Source organism: Balaenoptera physalus (genome assembly GCF_965194825.1).
Source record: "Balaenoptera physalus genome assembly, chromosome: 2".
Classification (NCBI taxonomy): domain Eukaryota; kingdom Metazoa; phylum Chordata; class Mammalia; order Artiodactyla; family Balaenopteridae; genus Balaenoptera; species Balaenoptera physalus.
In genome coordinates, this window is record NC_138883.1 from 44,309,273 (window position 1) to 44,330,265 (window position 20,993).

The window sequence follows — 20,993 nt, forward strand, 5'->3', positions numbered from 1 at the left end:
TGACTTCTGTTTCAGCACCACAGGGGTGCTATCCAAGAATCAGATGGAATCCTGTCACCCACTCCAGTGTCCTAGACATAGTTTGCCTACCTCGGAGTGGGAAAATGGCCTTTTGGATGAAAGGCTTCTTAGTCTACTTGACATCACTAGAAGACATTTCCAGCAGAGGACTTTAAAAATAAAATGCCAGTTTTTAGCAGCTATACTATTGCCTTTTTCTTTTTTCCCCTTGAACTGCCCATGACGGGACCACCAAATCCCACAGGGTATATCCTGCACCCTGCAGGTCTGCTCACCCTCCAACCCAGGTTCCCGAGGTAAAGGGCATAAAACGCCCGTAGAGACAGCTTTTGGGTGGAGTGAAGCCTCTCCTTAGACCCTGCCTCCAATCGCCCAACTGGAATCTCCAGAGGCCTTAGGCTACACTGAGACCTAAAAATCACTTATAGCAGCCTCCAGTTGTGTTAAAATCTGTTCCTAGAACCAACAGTCACATTTTAGGCTCCTGGGCCATTAATAAAAATCGCCTTAACATTCAAATGGCTCTAAAATGCGTTGATAGCGGATTACTGGGGCCTAATGGACGTCGTGTGTGATAACATGGCTCCTGAGAAGCGACGTTCTGGAGTGGGTGTCCGACCACAGCTACCTGATTATCAGCTTACAGTCAAACCTCTTGTTAGCTGCCATGCTCTTAAGAGGCGTTCTTCCGGACAGCAGAGCGGGAGTCTTCCGTGTTCTTCATTTAACCGTATTTAACTATCGCATACTGTTCTGGAAAGGGGAGGGGAAAACTTGCCTATAGGCGTAAGGTCACCCCCAGACGTAAGAGGGGCGGGTCGCCGGTCACTGCCCCTCCCCTCCCCTCTTTTAATGGAGCGATGCCCGAAAGGCGGTGGCTAGGGCACATCTAGGCCCCTGCCTGGGATGTCGGTTTCCCCTAAGTCTGGGGTTTCCCGAGCCTCTCGGCCTCTGGCCGCCTCGGAGCGAAGCCTGTGAAGAGGCTGCTTGGCTTGCCCCGACAAGACCTGCCACGTCCGGAACACTCGTGGAGCTCTCCTGCTGCCCGCGAGGAAGCCTTCTGGACAGGGTGCGCGCAGTCGACGACGCAAAGGACGCCCTGGCAGCGGCCGCGGCGCCAGGGAGGGAGTGGGTTCCCGGCTTTCAACGAAAAAATGTGGCAAGTGCACCGTGTTCCCATTCTCCACCCCCACCTTTCACCCAGCGAACTAAGCGGAAGACTCCGAACGCTGGGCCTTCGGAGGCTGCAAAGTACACACGGGCATCGCCCCAGGGGCCTCCCCTGCCCGCGCGGCGTCCCGGGCTAAGGTCATTTGGCGAGTCCGGAGAGAGCAACGGGTGAGGCTGGGAGTTACTGGAGTGGCTGAGAAGCAGCTTACGCAGCAGCTGCGTGGGACGTTGAGATCACGACCCCCCTCCCAACCCATGCAGCGTGGGGGCACCAGCCCCGGAAGTGGGTCTCGAACCCACAGCGCCCCGAGCCATGCTCTAGGACGCACATGGCGCCGCCGGGTCCCCTGCGGAGCGGTGGAATGTGGGTCGCGCCCCCCCGGCAGAGGCGAGGCTGGGTCCTTAGGGCACTGTGCCTCCTCGCGGAAGCGGGGAAGACCCGGGAGCTCGCGGTGCGCGTGCTCTTCCTTCTCCAACCGCATCCATGGTCTTTACGAGGATCTGATGGGGGTATGAGTGTAAGGACGCCGCGAGGCAATGATTCCCCTCGGTCAAGGGCGACGTGGGCGCTCTTCTCGCCGCATGCCCGGACCGCAGCCCCACGCTGGGCGGGCTCCGAAGTCCAGACTTCCTCCCTCAAGCTCCTTGTGGTGAAAGACGCGGGAACTGAAACAGGCTTATCCTTAGAGCTCGCAACCTGGCATAACCCCTACCTACCGCACCAGGCCTGGGCTAAGACCCCGGAACCAAGTGTGCCGGGCCCGCGAGGAATAGCCGGCACCGTCCCAGTGTCCTCGCGGAAGTGCACCCACCCGGGCCCCGAGGGCTTGGGCGGTCGGCTGGCAGCGGCTTCCGGTTCCAACTCGAGGCCTTGCCAGCTGGCGTGTGGAGCGGCGAGATTACTTCGTGCCAGGGTACGTTTTGACTACTGGCTGACGAAGTCGTCTAAACTGAATTTTGAGGTAGTTTTGAACACTAAGGATGCACATGTAAAGCTTTCCCCTGAGTCCTTCTTGGCCACTAATCTAAACAAATTTGATAACTTTTGAGTTGTGTTTGGTTGGGGAATTTCAGCCATTCTTACTGCTGTGGAAGTGGTAAGGATTTTTTTTTTTTTTTTTAATGGGAGGCAGATATTTTGGGCAACTATATATATTTATATGGGTAATATAGAAATTACACATATATACATGTGTACATTATATATATATGTGTACATATATATTAGACATATATGTCTAAAGTGAAATTAGGTAATTTTGGAAAGAAGAATCACATTAATTTTTAAATTTTAAATTGATCTAAGTCTCTAACTGAAATTTATTTTTCAGTAGCTCTTGCTGATTAAGTTGACCCTATTTTTAATTTTAGTCTGAGTTGACCACTTGAAGCTCTAGAAGGCTAACAGAACCTCAGTCTGTTTGTTAATTATCTTTTACCAAAATCATAAGAGATATGTTTGGTCTTAAAATTGATCATACTCTAAGGCCCTCTAGTTTTGAGGTGGAGGAGAAGTGGTACAAACATGTATTCACCATTTTCAAGGACAAATAATAGGGTTGATTAAACCAATAATCTTGATTTCTGCCCATTTTAAGAGGGCATATTGCTTTTTCTCCTTTTTTTCTTTTCTTCATATGTATTGATAAAGATGTGGAGTAGGTACTCTTACTAGAAGTTGCCTGAGCTGATATCTTTTTCAGGAATTCTTAACCTGTGACTCAAGTGTCCTTTTGGGGATGGTTGTCTGTGGATTGATTTTAGGGGATGGGTAAATTAACTCAATTGTATGAAAATTTCTTTGGTTTGTATGTTAAGTGTATTTTTTCTGGGCTGAAGATCCATAGCTTTCACCAGATTTACAAAAGGGTTTGTAACCACCCCAAATTATGAACCGTTGGTTTTTATGATGCATAGGTTGTGAATGAAGGGTGAACTTGGAGATGGAAACTTTTGTAGTTCTTGGTAACAATTGGACAAGATGACAGCCCTGTAAAATTTAAATCTACCCTTAACTTTTAGCAACCTTTAATTTTCTTTAAACAAAATAATCTTAAAAGTCCCTTTTATTTCTAAATTCTACCTAGTTATTTTTAAATTCTACCTAAATTTGAATTATTGTCCATGAGTCTGTTTATGTATGACACATTAAATTAATGAATGAAGTAGACAAGATTTGTTCTAATGGTATTTTACATGAAATATCAAGTAGAAAATTTAAGCAAATATTTTAATGATTCAGATCCAAAAGCCTTTTTAATCAAAACAAAACAATCAGCAATAACAACAATAATAACAAGATAGTCTCCGACCCTAATTAACTATTTCAGAAAATTTAATGTGAATTGATTCTCTCTCTTTCTGTCTCTGCACATACATAAATATGTGTGCACATACCAACCATGCGTAGGTTCCCAAATTTTTCTGTTGAAAAGTTTTTCCTTTTAAAGCTTGATGACTGTCAAAGGTGGATGAAACAATAGATAAGGGAGGTGTGGGACCTTCTGACTGAGCGAGAAGGAGGGCAAGACTATGTCATCCAGAAGAGGAATTCCAGATCAGATGGTATAATCACCTGTAGGGGACCCAGGATAGAATTTAAATTAAATACTTAGAGGACTTTCGTCTTGAATAGCAGATTTTGCCCACTTCCCCCACTTAGAACTCCCCAGCTTACTTCCAACCTTGTCTGAGAGGATATCTTCCATTAACGCAAGAAGAGGTATAATCTATGGTTTATTTAGCATTTGATCTTTGCACAGAGGCTTCCATTTAGAGTAACCATTGCAGCTAAGATTTGGATCTGGTCCCTCAAATAGCCTGAACCAGGCGACCTCAGGCAAGTAGACACAAGATACTAGCAATTTATTTCATATCAGCTCCCAAGCCATCACCAGATGATAACAACCCTTAGACACCGTTAATCTCTGCTTGACTCAAACTGGTGACCGCAAGGTGAAAGGCAGGGCGTTATCTCTGAGCAATTCGTGTGGCCTTCCACAGATTGCCAGTTGGGCCAATACAACTGAAGCCTCTTCTCCAGTGGTTACTTTAAAAAATTCATATCCAAAGTCTTTGGTCTTTGTTGGATTGGAAGGTAGGAGGGCTTTGTCAACGAAAATGCCTGAGGGCCAAGATGTAGGAGCTTAGAATCCAATAAAAATTAGAAAGGTTGAAAAGGTAACCTTGTGTGTTCCCTGCCCAATAAACTTTGAACATCACTGTAACTATGACTAGAAAAAGCCTCTGGAAATGAATGTTTTTGCCAAACAGTAAAGGGAAAATTCACCTTAAATAAAAGGCAAAGTCCTATTTAGAATTGGTTTTATTGTTTTGAAAATGGCTTTTATTTTGCCATCTGTAAGGTCAGTACAGATCACCATATACTCATTTGGTGTAAAGTTCAGGGCTAGAAGGGACGGCGGAAGTGGTGGGCAGTGGAGAATAAAGGAAAGGGGTGTACTGAAAAACAAAGCTGTCCTATGTGTTGGTGCCCAGAGAGGGGTGGCCAAGTGACCTGCAGGGGAACTACTACTATTCACATTTTCAAATATGTAGAGGGAAGAGTTTTAGTCTCATGTCCCAGCGTACTCAGTTCTAGCCTGAAGTCATAGAAACCTGCCATTACTACTTGGTGGAATTATTCTGCCCCTGCTACTCCAGTATACTAGTTGTAATGATTCTATTTGATTTTGCTAGATGGCTCTAGAGAGAATCGACAGATTTTTTAAAAATGGAGAGGTTTTAAAAATACTGCAGCTATTTTAATATATTTTTTAATGTCCATGTGTTGGAAGTGGATCATTGATGGTAAAAGTAAAACCAAATTGTTTTAGGTAGTTTTAGCAAAAAGTTCCTTTGGACAGGATCAAAGATCAGCTTCACTTACACAGAACTTCAGTTGTCAGCAAACAGTGCCACAGAACCATGTCACTATGTTTTTCCATAACTTCATTCCTAGTCTATTTGTTTGCTGCCCTAGCTTTTTAATTAACTGGTATTTACAAACCCTATTCCATCCTTTGGTATCTTCTCCCCAAAATGATACACTAAATAAACCTAAGCTATAATTACTAATCATAGGATGGGTGCATTGTATACATTGGTAAAGGAACACCCCTTATGACAAAAAGTCACTGATGGATAAATTGGTGCATTTTGTAACATTGGGCAGTTGCCTAAGTGACTGTGGGGAAATAAGACATGGGGTAAACAATGAAGGCTTTTTACCGCTTAAGACTGGCCTTGGCTCTAGTGTTTTGATGATATAATGTTCAGAAAGCTTAAAGAGAGTCACAACATTTTCCTGGTCAGCCAAGAGGCAAACACACATGTTTAGAGTATTTGTAAGGGCTTACAATTTCAAGACTATCTTTCTTTAGTATCTCTCTGCTTCATGAGAGGGTCTGGATAGAGTCCAGAACCTTAAAGGGGAAGAGTCTAGGCTTTTGTTTCCTTGGTTAGAGCTGCCACTTCTTCAAGATGATGGTGGTGAAGATGGGATCAGTCCCCCATATTGAAATGATTTGCATATGTCTTAAATCAATAAACAGAGCATTGGACTAGGTGATTTACTCAGCCTTTCAAAGACCTATCCAAGCTGGCAAATTTACTACTTTCCAGAGGTCAGTTTTTATTGTAGGTCTTGAACTTTTACATTTGTGTCCTTCATTGATAACTTGAGTGGATTTGGTGCCAAGGGACATCTGTAGCTTCCCTTGTGAACGTGCAGCTTGTGCTCATCCTGCTTATCTTTTCTGAATATTTTGAACTTTTCCTGAGCTTTGGTTAATTTTACCCCAACTTCATATACAAATTGTGTTGTGGTTTTTTGCCTATATTTCTAGCTCTCCTGACATTGTAGAAACCCTCACACAACATTATTTAATAAGGAGATGTAACTTCCAGGTGCCTTAGAAAATGTAAGTCAGTATATGTTTTTCATTATTTGAGAAATTAGCCCCTAGTTTCACTAGGGGTGTAGTTAAGGATAGTAGTGACGCATTCAGGCTTTAGAGTTGGACTGTTTGGGTTTGAATCCAAGCTCCTCTATAATGATATGTGTAGATATTTGTCCTTAGGAAGATTATTTAACCCCTCTGTGCCTTAGTGTCCTCATCTGTAAAACAGGAAAAATAATAGTTTCTATTCCCCCAGTTGTTGTGGGTATTAAAGCACTGGGCCTAATAAGTGCTCAGTCCATGTCCTCTGTTATTATTATCACCATTATTGTCATCGTCATTGTAGTCAGCCACTGGCCAGCAAAACTGAGTCAGAGTCAGAAGCCACGGTGAACTAATGTTGACTGTGCTCATTCTACTAAAAGGACAGGAACACAGATGTAATAGGAAGAATGCAAGAAGAGTGATTATATAATATTGTATAACATGTATCAAACTATATGTGTTACATAACTGCGTGGTTAAATTTATTTTGTATTGTGTTTGCCTTTGTCATGAAGAGTCTGTATTTTTTTTGTTCAACATTGGTAGAAACCAAAAGGATTTTGAAATCTGCAAATATATTTGGAAAGAAGGAAGTAAGAGCAAAGACAGATTTTATAAGGGGGTTAAGGTGTAACAAGACAAACCACTCTACTTTATTTATTTATTTATTTGGCTGAGCAGTATGTGGGATCTTAGTTCCCCTACCAGGGATCGAACCCATGCCCCCTGCAGTGGAAGCACAGAGTCCTAACCACTGGACTGCCGGAGAATTTCCCAGCCCTACTATCTTTAAATCATACCTCTAGTCCTCTCCATGTTAAGAGTTAAAATATTTATCCATCACTGCAAGTAGTTTTTTCCCAGCTCCAAGCACTCTGAACACCAACCTGCTCTCACTTTAGTTAAGAACGATACTGGCATCTTTATTCCCACATAATGTGGGTTAGTTCATTCTGTGGGCAATGTTTATTGCCCCCTCCCCATCTCTAAAAACACTGTCAAAACATGGTTTTAATTTCCTTTTAAATGTGGCTCAAACAGGGCTGCCATTGCATTTCACATTTTCCCCCTTATACACTGGCATTTAACAAGAAGAGTGAGGTAAAGTAATCTAGTAATAAAGTAATAAAGACCTTGTAAATGGGCTCTTGGTTTAAAAAAAGAAGTAAGAGAATAATTGGGAATAAAAAAGGCTTTATGCAAATCAACTAGTATGGATGATGGCAGAAGGAGAAGAGAACAGGGTAATGAATTTGTTCAAATGAATTTACTGAAGATGGCAATTCAGCTCTCTAAGGAATTACAGGGAAAACGAATAAGTGGCTAGAGGGACTGATGTCTCAAGAAAGCCTGAATAGGCAAAATGGACTATGTTTGCAAAGAGTGAAGTTTTAGTCATCAGCTTCCACAGTGCTTCAGCACACACTGTGCAAGCAATTTGTTTAAGGTTGCAAAATCAAAACATGTCTCTGAGCGCATGGGCAAGGAGGCAAGACCTTTGTGATGTCTGCAGTGGAGCAAGGACCTGACAACCACCTGCCAGTGCCTGAAAAGGCATCACCCATCAGGTAGGCAGAAGAATTGTCCAAGACTAATTTGGAGTAAACTGATGGAAACAAGAAATATGTCAGTGATGACCTCTCACTAGCTATGGAAAAGTTCTTCCAGGGAAGTGGCACAATCTCCAGTTTGGAACATTTAAAGCTAGAGAAGGAAGAACTCTTGGACTTAAGTCTCAGGAACTGTCCAGCATTAGTGGAGGGCTGGAATTGCTGCTAAATGACCTGTTAGGTGTGAGTTTCCATCTACTATGTATCTAACTGTATGCTTATTGAATACCAAATGTATTTTTCAGTTCTTTTTTTTTGCCCACACCATGTAGTATGTGGGACTTTAGTTCCCTGACAAGGGATCGAACCGTTGCCCCCTGCAGTGGATGCACAGAATCTTAACCACTGAACTGCCAGGAAAGTCCCTTTTTTTTTTTTTTTTTTTTTCAGTTCTTTTGACAGTTCTGACACTAATATTGTTACTGCCAAAGAGATTTCTGTAGGTTAATATAGATTTGCATTTGTTCCACAAGGAAATGTAATTATTTAATGAGTCAGTATTTGCCTTGAAGGCACTTCAGCTATGACCTCCTCAGGAATTTCAAAGAATAACCAAGCTCATTGCAGCTTCTCATGCCTGCTGTAAATTGCTCCAAACAGCAGACACTAGCTGCATTACTAACGAATTACATGAATAATAAAATCATAATGTTTTTCTGGTTTTAGAGAGATTAAAATGGATGTTAGAATGGCTATAGGAAAAGATTCTCAGGTGTCAAACTTTTGTAAAATTAAGTTTCCACTTAAATTTTCATTAGGATTTAGGAAAACTAGGACCATTATAAAGATGTATCTGTTCATTCAGTGAATATTTGAGGGTTTTCTCTGTACCAGGCATTCTCCTGGGTTTGGGACACACAAGGTTTCACCTCCTGTGGCGCTCACATTCCTGTTTATTGGAGAACACACTGATGGGTGGTCATTACAGGAGACAGAAACTTAGGAGTCAAAAGGGAAACACTGCTGGGTTTAAAGGTGTGTGGAAATGTAATTGACATTAGAAGCTTAATGTTGGTCAGCACTTTCATGAATGGAAACATTTTTTTTTCAAAACACATTCGGATAGAATTCAGATGTTCCAATGAACAGAAGTACAGTGTGTGATGCTCTATTCTGAAGTCCCTCTGGGTGATCTGGGTGTGTGGAGGGAGGTTGGAGCACTTAAGCTGCTTCTCAGAACATACATGGGTCCCAGGGTCCGTAGCTGCTGAAGCTCCATATGGTGTCCTGTGTCCTGGCCTTGTTGTGTGACAGTTGCTGCTAACAAGCTTGGCTTTGGCTTGACCATCTTTGAAACTACCCCCTCCCTCACCCCTTCCAATTGCCTCAATCAAACCAACTCCTTAGAAAAACAATGCTGTTAAAGAAATGGCCACAGTGTCACCAGAATAGGCAAAGGGAATTACTTAGTGTTTTCTATAGGCATACTGATTGTAAATTTTAAAAAGGTCTTTTTGGAAAAGACAGTCCATTAAGAGACCACTTAATGTTTAATTACATGCGGTTGGAAACTCCACAGAATAGCAGCCAGCCAAACAGGGCATCAAAATCTAAGACACGGTGGCTGGTGCAGAGTTTCCTTTTGAGTTCCAGGTACAAAAATTCAAATCCAGAGTGTTGTATTCTCACACTCTGGCGCTGCCATAATACTTAATTATTACTGTCCCTGTGGTGTAATATGATCTTGGAAAATGTCACACAAGAATTCCGCCAAATTGTTTTTTATTACTTTTCCTCCCCCTCCCTGGTTTCTGTTTCTTGGCTCTGTTCTCTTCTGTAGTTGCCTTTCTCTCTCTCTCTCCTCCTTCCAAATGGTATTGTGAGGTTGAGTTCACCAGGTGTGCAAACTTCCTCCCGCATCTGACACTTCTTTGGCAGAAAGCACAGGTAGCACAGCAGGTATTGTCAGGGTCAAGTTAAAAAAAATAACAAAACCTGCCAATGCAGATTTCCTTCTCATGGTGCCTGGCATCAGTGGGCTCTCAAAAAGACTGCTGTGGCTTTAATATTTACCTTTTACAGCTGGCATGAGCTTGGCAGTCCATCCACAGCTCACCTCCTTTCTCCTCCTCTGTCTTTGTCAGGACCAGAGGATAGCTGGTGTTTCCCCTGGTCTCAAGGCAGGGAGGGTAGGGACAGGAGCAGAACAGTGAACAGCATTATTCTATTTAGAAAAAGTTAATTGGAGCAAGTACTGTTGTTAGATCTCAATTTAAACCTCAGTGGTCACTGTTAGGTCCTTGATTTATCGGAAGTGCACTGACTTGGTAAAGTATTGGAGATGTTTGATGTCTGTGGTGATCTTTTAAAATTTAAACTTCTTCTTTTTCTTCTTTTAATATTTATTTATTTGGCTGTGCTGGGTCTTAGCTGCGGCATGTGGGATCTAGTTCCCTGACCAGGGATCAAACCTGGGCCCCCTGCATTGGGAGTGTGCAGTCTTAGCCACTGGACCACCAGGGAAGTCCCCTTTTAAAATTTAAAACCAGAAGGAAATGTGGTACTGTAAGTAGTGAGTTATATGCCAGGTAAGTGCCAAAGTCTTACCTGCTAACTAAACTAGAAACTAGTTGATTGTGAGAGAAATAGTACCAGGGTTTTTGTTTGTTTGTTTGTTTTATTTTTCATTGTGTAGTATTAATCCTAGTAAGGAAAAATAAAGTCTTAAATAAATACACGTCTTAAAAACCAGACATGCTGCTGGCATTAGAAAGCTTTGTCTACAGTACGTCTAGCTTCCATGGCCCTTGCTGAGAGGGAGTGCCCAGACTGTTCCCAAATTTTTCTCAGAATTATGGGATCTGCAGTGACGTTCCTGAACTTCATCAACAGCCGGTGCTCCCAACACGCTCCTTAACATGCTCTTTAACAACAAAGTGGGTTTATATGTTTGTTGCTTTCCTTAATTTAATGTGCAAGTCTTTATTTCTTCTATGTTCGCTATGGGGCCAACCTTTTTCACAGTTGACTCCAGTGAAGAAATTCCTGAAGAAAGGAGATGTGCGTGCGTGTGTGTGTGTGTGTGTGTGTGTGTGTGTATGTGTGTGAGTGGTGGTGACGGTATCTTTAGAAATTGTTAAGTTTGTAGCTAAGCTCTAATTCCCCCTATTTCCTACTTTTCCTGGGTCAGGTAGGAAGAGTGAGTAACGTTTCCATGGGTTGGACTGCTGTGGGGCTCCTTCTAATATTTTCCTGCTGTAAAACAGGTGGAATTGTAGATACTCCAAAGACAGCATTCTTTTGCCTACACTGACAGTAAAGAAAGAACCATGGGTGTACATTAGGATGCAATATTGATCAAGATGGGGAGTTTCCTTGCAGATAGTACTCTTTCATTTTATAAAAACAGATATGCATTCTACTAAGAAATAAAATAGTTAATATATTTGGAATAGTCACTAATACTTATTAGTTAGTATTAAATGCTATTAATTCATTAGACCATTAAAATTTATATCAAATATCTAACAAACTAATTGTAATATTAAAAACAATTGTTTATTTTGGTTGCGCCGGGTCTTAGTTGCGGTGTGCACGCAGGATCTAGTTCACTGATCGGGGATCGAACCCAGGCCCCCTGCATTGGGAGCGCAGAGTCTTACCCACTGGACCACCAGGGAAGTCCCAAACTAATTGTAATATTAATGGAGAGAGAAAAAAGTATATTGCAGAACCTTGTATTCTTTCCTCTTTTTACAAAAATAGCTCTTCTATATACAAAATATTGGGTTGGCCAAAATGTTCGAGATTTTTCCATAACATCTTATGTGTTTAAACATTCTGGGCATGGGGCACGTGATTGCAGGATCAGGGAAAAACTGCCTCTCCTCAGGTTAATGGCTGATATGATGATGCTCTTAGCCCCCATTAACTATCCATTCCTGTCTCTTTAGATTAGTCGAACACAGCCATGAAACTAGGATTAGTTGCTGCCAGTTTCACCTGGAGAAGAAGACCTGTAATCATTTTATCTTAGAGTACAGAGGAAATCAGGGAGAGGTGGCAATTAACCTCCACCAGCATCACATTCATATGTATGTGTGTGTATATATATGTGTAACACACACAGCCTTTTTGTTGTTGTTAACTTTTCATGTATCTCTGTCATCTCACTAGGTAGGAAAAAAATTTCAGGGGATTTCACTTTAAACTTATTTTTATCCCCTCAGTACCTAGCCCAGGACTTGGAATATGGCAGGTGCTTAATACAAAGAAGTTGTTGGTAGGTAATGATGACTCAAGCAACTGAAGACAAGGCCAGAGGGCATTTATGTCTGCTTTGTGCCCTCTCTACCTGGACAGAGCCCTTACTTTGGTCTCTTACCTAGTCCTCCTGCTCCCCACCTTCCAATCTGTTTGTTCATGTTGCTATTAGACTTGCTTTCTAGAAACCAGATCTGTAACACATACGGGCCATGGGATAAAAGCTTAACATCTAAGCTTGGCATTTAAGATTCTACAACGTGGACTTCCCCGGTGGCACAGGGGTTAAGAATTCGCCTGCCAATGCAGGGGACACAGGTTCGATCCCTGGTCTGGGAAAATCCCACATGCCACAGAGCAACTAAGCCCGTGTGCCACAACTACTGAGCCTGCGCTCTAGAGCCTGTGCTCCGCAATGAGAGAAGCCACCGCCATGAGAAGCCCGTGCACTGCAACGAAGAGTAGCCCCCGCTCGCCGCAACCAGAGTAAGCCTGCACGCAGCAATGAAGACCCACCCAACACAGCCGAAAATAAATAAATAAATTAATTAATTAAAAAAAAAAAAAAAGATTCTACAACAGTGCTTTCAAATTTTAATGTCCATACAAATCACCTGGGGATTTCCTTAATGCAGATTCTGATCTGGTAGATTTGGGGGTGAGGCCCAAGCATGTGTATTTTTAATAATCTCCCAGGTGATACAGCTGCTGCTGATCCTGGGACCATATTTTGAGTAGCAGGTTTCTACAACACTTGGCTTAGCCCAGGTGTTAGATACTGTTTTAGCTCATCTTAATTCACTCCCCACCCCACACTCTACGTTCTAGCAAAACTGTTGTTCTTGACATTCTCTGGCAATTCTCCGACTTGTGCTTTGATTCATGTCATACTCTTTCTGCCTGCTAAGCCATTACTCATCCTTCCAGAGAGCTCAAATATCACCATCACTGTCAAGGCTTCCAGCTCAGTTGCCCCCTCCTTGGCCAGCTAATCCTACTGTCTACCAAGTTCTCACAGCGCTTTGTTAGTGCTGATGTTAGGCACTGATTACAAGTTGTCATAATTGTTTGTTTACATGATTGTCTTTCCCGCTAGACCATGAGCTACAGGGCAGGGGGCCAGGCCTTAACTATCTTATAATCTCAGCACCCAGTACACAGCACAGCACACACAATAGTTCCCTAATAAATATTGGTTGAATTAAATTGAACTGGATTTCTTACTATCACTCTTTTTCAGAAGACTTGTAGTGATGAATATTTTGAGACAAAAACATATCTTGACAGCATTGATGGGAAGTCATGAAGGATCATAGTTGAAATAATAATAATATTGTTAATGATAGGTATTATCATTATTATTATTATTATTTTAACATCTTTATTGGAGTATAATTGCTTTACAATGGTGTGTTAGTTTCTGCTGTATAACAAAGTAAATCAGCTATACATATACATATATCCCCATATCTCCTCCCTCTTGCATCTCCCTCCCTCCCACCCTCCCTATCCCACCCCTCTGGGTGGTCACAAAGCACCAAGCTGATATCCCTGTGCTATGCAGCTGCTTCCCACTAGCTATCTATTTTACATTTGGTAGTGTATATATGTCCATGCCACTCTCTCACTTTGTCCCAGCTTACCCTTCCCCCTCCCCGTATCCTGAAGTCCATTCTCTAGTATGTCTGCATCTTTATTCCCGTCTTGCCCTTGCCCCTAGGTTCTTCATGACCTTTTTTTTTTTTTTTTTTTAGATTCCATATATATGTGTTAGCATATGGTATTTGTTTTTCTCTTTCTGACTTGCTTCACTCTGTATGACAGACTCTAGGTCCATCCACCTCACTACAAATAACTCAGTTTCGTTTCTTTTTATGGCTGAGTAATGTTCCATTGTATATATGTGCCACATCTTCTTTATCCATTCATCTGTTGATGGACACTTAGGTTGCTTCCATGTCCTGGCTATTGTAAATAGAGCTGCAATGAACATTGTGGTACCTGACTCTTTGAATTATGGTTTTCTCAGGGTATATGCCCAGTAGTGGGATTGCTGGGTCGTATGGTAGATCTGTTTTTAAAGGAACCTCCATAGTGTTCTCCATAGTGGCTGTATCAATTTCCATTCCCACCAACAGTGCAAGAGGGGTCCCTTTTCTCCACACCCTCTCCAGCATTTATTGTTTGTAGATTTTTTGATGATGGCCATTCTGACTGGTGTGAGATGATATCTCATTGTAGTTTTGATTTGCATTTCTCTAATGATTAATGATGTTGAGCATTCTTTCGTGTGTTTGTTGGCAATCTGTATATCTTCTTTGGAGAAATGTCTATTTAGGTCTTCTGCCCACTTTTGCATTGGGTTGTTTGTTTTTTTGATATTGAGCTGCATGAGCTGCTTGTATATTTTGGAGATTAATCCTTTGTCAGTTGCTTCATTTGCAAATATTTTCTCCCATTCTGAGGGTTGTCTTTTCGTCTTGTTTATGGTTTCCTTTGCTGTGCAAGAGCTTTTAAGTTTCATTAGGTCCCATTTGTTTATTTTTGTTTTTATTTCCATTTCTCTAGGAGGTGAGTCAAAAAGGATCTTGCTGTGATTTATGTCATAGAGTGTTCTGCCTATGTTTTCCTCTAAGAGTTTGATAGTGTCTGGCCTTACGTTTAGGTCTTTAATCCATTTTGAGTTTATTTTTGTGTATGGTGTTAGGGAGTGTTCTAATTTCATTCTTTTACATGTAGCTGTCCAGTTTTCCCAGCACCACTTATTGAAGAGGCTGTCTTTTCTCCACTGTATATTCTTGCCACCTTTATCAAAGATAAGGTGACCATATGTGCGTGGGTTTATCTCTGGGCTTTCTGTCCTGTTCCATTGATCTATATTTCTGTTTTTGTGCCAGTACCATAGTGTCTTGATGACTGTAGCTTTGTAGTATAGTCTGAGGTCAGGAAGCCTGATTCCTCCAGCTCTGTTTTTCTTTCTCAAGATTGCTTTGGCTATTTGGGGTCTTTTGTGTTTCCATACAAATTGTGAATTTTTTGTTCTAGTTCTCTGAAAAATGCCAGTGGTAGTTTGATAGGGATTGCATTGAATCTGTAGATTGCTTTGGGTAGTATAATCATTTTCACAATGTTGATTCTTCCAATCCAAGAACATGGTATATCTCTCCATCTATTTGTATCATCTTTAATTTCTTTCATCAGTGTCTTATAATTTTCTGCATACAGGTCTTTTGTCTCCTTAGGTAGGTTTATTCCTAGATATTTTATTCTTCTTGTTGCAATGGTAAATGGGAGTGTTTTCTTAATTTCACTTTCAGATTTTTCATCATTAGTGATAGGTATTATTTATCTATTAAATTCTTACTATGTATGAGGCATTGTGCTAATCACTTACATATAAAATTTCATTTAAATTTCACAACTTATATTTTAGATAAGGGCATACCCACATAGTTTAGAGGCTGCAGCCCTAGGGAATGATAGAGTTGGGATTTGAAACCTGACTCTCAGATCCAGCCCATGCTCTTAGCCATTTTTCTGATGCTGGAAGAACAGTCTTGCTCTAGGGCTCTGCTAAGTGTGTTTTCCTGCCTAGGATATTCACCAATTATGTGTACTCTAAATGCAGCAGGGTCTCCCTCCAGGGGAGGGACCCTAATCTCTTTCTGTGCTTTAGACTCCTTTAGCAGTCTCATGATGCTTATAGACTCTTCTGAATAATATTTTTGAATGCATTAAAAAACAAAATTACAAAGGAAACCAATTTTATTGAAATACAGCTATCAAAATAAGAAAAAACCCCAAAGCTGTGACATAGTAATATGTGCCTTTCTTTATTAATGCCTTAAATAATAAGATCTAGCAGTGAGTCTAATAATGACTTTTTTTTTTTGGCCGTGCCACACGGCTTGCGGGATTTTAGTTCCCTGACCAGGGATTGAACCTGGGCCCATGGCAGTGAAAGCACCGAGTCCTAACCATTGGACTGCCAGGGAATTCCCAGTCTAATAATGACTTTAATTTTGAATTATCTGTGGGTCTAAACAATATTTTGAGATATCTGCAACTGAAATATGATGAAAATATCCGTTATCTCTCACTATTCAAGACAAAATCACAGGTGTTGTTTCAGATAATGTAATTTGTTGCCTATATTTACAATAGAAGAAAATTCTAACTTTTTAAAAAATATTTATTTGTTTTATTGAAGTATAGTTGATTTACAATGTTGTGTTAATTTCTGCTGTACAGCAAAGTGATTCAGTTATACATACATATATATTCTTTTTCATATTCTTTTCCATTATGGTTTATCACAGCATATTGAATATAGTTCCCTGTGCTATACAGTAGGACCTTGTTGTTTACCCACTCTATATATAATAGTTTGCGTCTACTTATCCCAAACTCCCAATCCATCCCTCCTCTTGACAACCACAAGTCTGTTTTCTATGTCTATGAGTCTTTCTGTTTTGTAAATAAGTTCATTTGTGTCATAAGAAAATGCTAACTTTCAATAAGAGGTTAGTGCAATTAAAGATGTGATTTATTTTTCCTGATCATGGACCTCCAGAATTCTATGCACAGACACCTTGGATATGTATGTGTGGGTCCAGGTTAAGAACCCATGTTCTAGGGAAAAACGATGTTCTACCTTTTTAAGAGGTTGAGGTGCTCATACATAGAAGTTATTCAAGTGTAAAAAAGTGTCATGTACATAGAAATGCCACAAAGTCAGTGCCAAGAGGTATGTAGTCATGTAATAGATGGGAGGAGAAGGAGGAAGAACCTGGCAGAGTTAGAGCCCTGCAACAGGTAAGAAGCTCTGCCTTTGGGGGTGAACCCAGAGATTTTCAGAAGAGGATGTAGAAAGCATACTTGGAGGAAACTTAAAGTGTACATAAAAGTCTTAGGAATTGGGAGAAATTCTGTAATTGTCCCCAGGAGAGACATATTGTGATAATCCTGTACTGAGGTGCACAAAGGGACCTGTGCCTGGAGTCATCATGTGATGGCAAAGTGGGCACTGTCCCCATCTTCCTGTATTATATATACACTGATGTATGGCAAGGGTCATCAAGTCCACTAACCTCTACCTACTTTGACTGAGTCAAATGACAGTGTAAACCCAAACCTAGTGTATATCTTTTTTGACTTTGAAGAGATAGGCAATTCAAAGTTTGGAGGCACAGATGCTGTTTTGATCACCCAAAGTTGAAAATTTGTCATTCCAATGGTATCAAATGCCTCCATTTGGCATTCAAGTACACTAAGATAGTATCCCTTTTTTCTCTTAGGACCTTAGCTCCCTTTTCTCATGCACTTTATGTTCTTGGCAATTGAGCCTATTAAAATTCTTTGCCCACTCTCACTTTATTCTTCTTTGTAAATCCCAACACCAGTAATACCCTTTCTTTTTATCCCAGTCTTCTAGCCTATCCATCCTTTAAGCCTCAACTCAAATTCTTCCTCTTCCATGAAGATTTTCCCGGAACTACTTCTGTCTGTCACAGCCTCCACGCTGGAAGCAATCTTTTCCTCTCTGGAACTCCCATAGCACTTTATCTATATTTCTTTTATGATATATAACTTCAGTGTTACTGTAAACAACAACAGTTGTGGCCTTTGAAGAAAACTCAGACTAGAAAAAGTGCCCAATTATGGGAGGAAAAGCAGAGAAGAGAGTAAAAAACAATATTTATGGCCCTGAATAGTTCTATGTCAATATATAGAATATGAGTAATAACGTGAACTTGGAGTATTAACCAAGGTTGTAAATGTAATTGTACAAGTATCACACAAATGGTATAATAGGATTATGAATAGAATGAGGCAAGTAAAAATATATATTTTTGGTTAAGAAATTTAAAATTTTCCATTAGAGGTGGAGGGGAGGTTTAAGAAGATACACAGTATATACCAGCCTGGAATGACATGATCAGAGCCCTCCTTATGAAGATTACTGTGGTGGCAGCTGAAGGACGGATTAGAGCAGAGAGAGATTTAAGGCAGAAAGACCAGTTGGCAGCCATTTAAATAGTCCAAGTAAGATATAATAAATATCTACTTAGGACTTCAAGATTTCAGGACTAGGTGCCTGGGAATATGATGATGTTTTTAAGAAGAGTATGTAGTAAAAGGATTTGGGGGGTACTTGCAGGATAAGAATGGTTTGGGTTCTAAAAGCTCTTGGGGGACAGGAAAAGTGAGAGCCTTCCAATCAAGGAATTAAATGCAACTGTAGACTGAATTACTACAAATACAATGTCCCAGTCATAACTGCAGAATTGCAAGCAGGTCTGGGTTCACACTTTATGAAACACTTTGCTAAATATGGTAACTTGCAAATTCTCTCATTTGAAGAACATTGGAAGAAACTTGGAACGTTTAAATCTGATGAGATAAATAGGGGGGATATAATCATTGTCTTCACATATGTGAGACATAGAAGAAGAGGGAATTAATTACATTCTGGAGTGCAAGGTGGTGGGGTGGTGGTAAGTGGAGTTACCAGGAGAAAATGTTTGGCTTATCCTAAGAAATAGTTTAATAGCAATGAGAGCTGCCAAATAGTGGGAAGAACTGACTTCCAGAGCAGTGAGCTCTTCATCTGTGAAGCAGTGAAACAGAAACAGGATGAAACTTCGGTTGTCTGTTTTGTAGAAGAAATTTCTATAGTCTGTAGAAGGGAGGTTGAATTACAGGATGTTTAAGATACCTTGCTACTCTAAAATCCTCAGCTTCTGTTCTCCAAGGAAACCTTTCTTATTTCCTCCTGCCCTGGTGGAAGTGAGTCCCCTTCTCTGTGCTCGTGAAGCACCCTGGGGCTATCGTTGTCATACTGGTATCACTCATTGTGGTAACAGCTTGTCTGTCTTCCTCCAGACTGCCATCTCTTTGAGGGCAGGCATTGTCTTTTATCTCTACATGTCTATTGTCTAGTGTAGTTTTCAGATAGAGTGATAGCATTCAGTAAATGATTTTCAAATGATGTATAAATAAATGAATGGAGGGGATTTAGGTTCTACTGCTATAAAATGTGGGGTAAAGAGAGCGAGAGCTGGGAGGTTTCAGTTTGCAAAGTTACCTTCATTGGAAAGTCTCATTCTCATAAATCATGTGATTTCTTTCCCTCTTCTCCCCTAGTGCAGACTCGGTTATCCGAAATATTAGGGAGTTTGATTATAATGAAATGAAATCATCTTATCTGAAAAGTCAAAATCATTTGTGCTTTCAGAGTAGCAAAAAATCAAGAGACTTCAAAGTTGAGTTTGATTTTTATGTAATTAATGAAAATTTAAAAGCACAAAAACACCAGTGACTATTAAAAGTTCAATAGCTAGAAACACCAAGGTGCATATGCAAAAGAACAGTATAGAGTCAACTTACACAGCTTGTGAACAGTAGAGCATCATGTGATCACACACATTCTTGGGAATAATCTGACATCGAAGGTAGTTCTCCCAAAAGATCCAGTTTCTTACCTTGCCTTTGATACTATTTGCACACTGATTATAATGCCCGCAGTTGTCAGTCTGTGTTAATGCAGACTGTTGCTGCAGTTGACATGAAGCTGAACTATATGGTTCCCTTGGTGGGGAATGGTCTAAACATAGCTAGTGCCTGGAGTGCATGGAGATGTTCCTTCCTGCTAGTTTGCCTTCAAAACTGTGTAAGAGCTGCAAATCAGATCCCAGAACATGTCCTCTGTGCAGCCATCATCCAGATTTGGAATTTATAAGGCTACATTCTCTTTTTAGATTTATGCTGGAGCCAATGAGAAATTGCATTTGTTTACAGAGGAAAGAGAGGCAAAAATCTTCCTTATGGGGAGAGGAGGCAATACATTGCTTTCTAAGGACATTTTGGGTGGCAGACTCTCCGCTGTCCCCCTGACTGCCAAGCAGCTTTGGACACTTCTTGGTGCCTAGTGCACACTCAGGTCAGGGTGGTGCATGTTAATAAATGTTGTCTTAAAGATTACACGGCTGCAAAGAGAATTATTACATTAGAGGTGCGTAGTTGTGACTGTAATGGGAATGATTATAAAGGAAGTAAATGAGGTACCTATTGCAAATGTAAAGGTTTCTTAACAACATAATAATTGTAACCATGACTGAGAGTGAAGATAAACATATCCTGACATTAACATTAACACTTTCACCAGCCTGAATGGAAACGTATTCAGCTGTCATTTGATTAATTTTCATTAATAATAAAAGAAAAATCTTACCTATCTAAAATCCCCTACTATATTTGCATTATCAGTGTTGACATTATGGAGGACCAATCTGCTCATTTGTATAATTTACCTTAAATTGCTCTATCATAAGAGGCTGAAGAAAGGATTTCTGTGAAACATGGGACTGTATATGTGTGTCTGTGCTTGTGTGTGTGTGTGATCCATGTATGTGTGTGCATGTGTGTGTTTATGTTTGAGGGCTGCTGTTAACTCTATGAGGCATTATCTTTAAAGCTCAAATTTCAATGTGCTAAAGGTTACATAAACTAAGAAGTGTAAATAGTATAGTAGAAACTAAAGCCTTAGCACACCTGTACTTAGTAGTTTCCACCTGAATATGCAAAACAAGAAGTGCCTGTTGAACATACTTATGGATCTCCTTCTACTCATGTCTTTATTCCTACCCCACGAGCAATCCTATTTACTTTGAATCAAAGTGTATACAGATGATGAAAGGGAGAACTTGATCTAGTAAAGGATTTTTTCCCCTCATGCATGTTGTCTTACACTTTAGGGAGTTTAGAAAGGAGGGGCAAAATTTCTTATTGGCCATCAGAGATGGACAATTCAGTGAACTGATAATGGTGAATTCTATGAAGAGATTTAATTCATAAGGCCAAGGGATTTCAGCACAATGAGCTTCTTTCTCAGACAGAATTCCCAAGATAGTCAATGACGTTCAAATTTGACCTCTAATTAATTTTAAGTTCATTGAAAATTTGGCCTGAGGGGATGCCAGAGAGGGGACCCAAGGGCTCTTCCCACTTAGCTACGTGTTGACCTGAGGAAACTGTGAAGCTG

General features: G+C 40.7%; 1 long non-coding RNA gene across 1 annotated transcript in view; it reads left to right on the forward strand.

The window, feature by feature from the left end:
• The first annotated feature begins 1,743 nt into the window (after positions 1–1,743).
• The window catches only part of LOC309655407, a 44,770-nt gene continuing 25,520 nt past the window's right edge, over positions 1,744–20,993 (forward strand). The window contains exon 1 of the long non-coding RNA XR_014260823.1: positions 1,744–2,105. This is a non-coding gene — a long non-coding RNA (uncharacterized lncRNA). The remainder of the gene's footprint in view (positions 2,106–20,993) is intronic.